The sequence below is a fragment of the Tupaia chinensis genome, unplaced genomic scaffold (assembly GCF_000334495.1).
Source record: "Tupaia chinensis unplaced genomic scaffold, TupChi_1.0 Scaffold000397_1, whole genome shotgun sequence".
In the NCBI taxonomy this organism is placed as follows: Eukaryota; Metazoa; Chordata; class Mammalia; order Scandentia; family Tupaiidae; genus Tupaia; species Tupaia belangeri.
In genome coordinates, this window is record NW_006159899.1 from 178,057 (window position 1) to 179,809 (window position 1,753).

Below are 1,753 nucleotides of genomic sequence, written 5' to 3' on the forward strand. Positions count from 1 at the left end.
AGATGCTGGTGAATATACAGACACAGAGCAAAGTCATAACCTATGCAGGCTGCATCACCCAGATGTACCTTTTCATCCTCTTTGTGGGGCTGGCCAGCTTCCTCCTGGCTGTGATGGCCTATGACCGGTTTGTGGCCATTTGTCACCCCCTGCACTATATGGTTATCATGAATCCCTGGCTCTGTGGGCAGCTTATTCTGGCATCCTGGATCATAAGTTTCCTGCAGTCCTTGTTACAAAGCTTAATGGTGTTCCGCCTGTCCTTCTGTACACACGTGGAAATCCCCCAATTTTTCTGTGAACTTAATCAGGTGGTCCACCTTGCCTGTTCTGATATTTTTCTTAATGACATGGTAATATTTTGCATCTGTGTTGCTGGGTGGGGGATGCTTAACCGACATCCTTTACTTTTACTGTAAGATAGTTTCTTCTATATATGCAATCTCATCATCTCAGGGAAAGTATAAAGCATTTTCCACCTGTGCCTCTCACCTCTCAGTTGTATCCTTATTTTATTGTACAATCATTAAGTGTTTATCTTAGTTCTGCTGCTACCCATGACTCACAGTCATGTGCAACAGCCTCAGTGATGTACACTGTGGTCACCCCCATGCTGAACCCCTTCATCAACAGTCTGAGGAATAAAGATGCAAAGAGGGCTCTGAAAATATTCTTTGGAGGGAAACTGTAAAAGCACCAATTATCCTGGGACTAAGGAAGCTTCCATGATTAGAGGGCCCAAAACTTCAGTCAGACATGGTATTTGATGAGATTATGAAATTAGTACTTGTTCTTACTATTTATCCCTATATGTACTGCTTTTATTTTAATCTGTATAATTTAAATAACTTTCTCTACTAATTTCTAATCTCTCTGATATCCAGTCATTTTTCATGTATCATTTCATACTTTCCAAAGATTATCCTTAACCTTTATCAGAGTTATTTATAGATTGATCTCTATCTGATAGCACAAATGGATTTCTTGAGAATAATTTCTTATCTGTGCAAACACAATTAAGTAGGAAGCATCTCACTTCCTGGCCACAAAATATACTGCAAAACTGAGAAAATAAAATAGAGTTTGCAAAAATAAAGCAGAGTGTCGGCACAAAAAAGGGAGGTGACCAATGGAATAGAATTTAAAACCCAGAAATAAACCTTAAAACATACAGCCAAATGATTTTTGACTAAAAGCACAAGAAAATTCAGTGGTTGAAAAAAATCTTTTCAACAAATGGTGCTGGAAAAACTGGATATCCACCTGTAAAAAGATAAAACTGGACCCCTATCTCTCATGATTAAGCAAAATAAACACAAAATGGATCAAAGATCTAAGCCTAAGGCCTTATGCTATAAAACTACAGATGGAAAACACAGGAAAATCTCTTTGAGACATGGAAAGAGGCAAAGACTCTAAATGAAGCCTCCCAAAGCACAGTCAATAATCCCCAAAACAGACAAATGGGACTACATCAGGCTAAAAATTTTCCACACAGAAAAAGAAATAATAATTAGGGTGAGAAGGCAAACTTCAGAATGGAAGAAAATATTTGCACACTCTGCCTCAGATAAGGAACTAATCTTTAGAACATATAGGAAACTCAAGCAGCTTACCTGCAAAAATAAATAATTAGATCAAATCAAACAAAAGATGGGCAAATTAACCAAACAGACCACTCTCCAAGGCAGATATAAGAACACCTAAAAAGCACATAGAAAAATGCTCAATAGTTCTTATCATCAGGGAAATG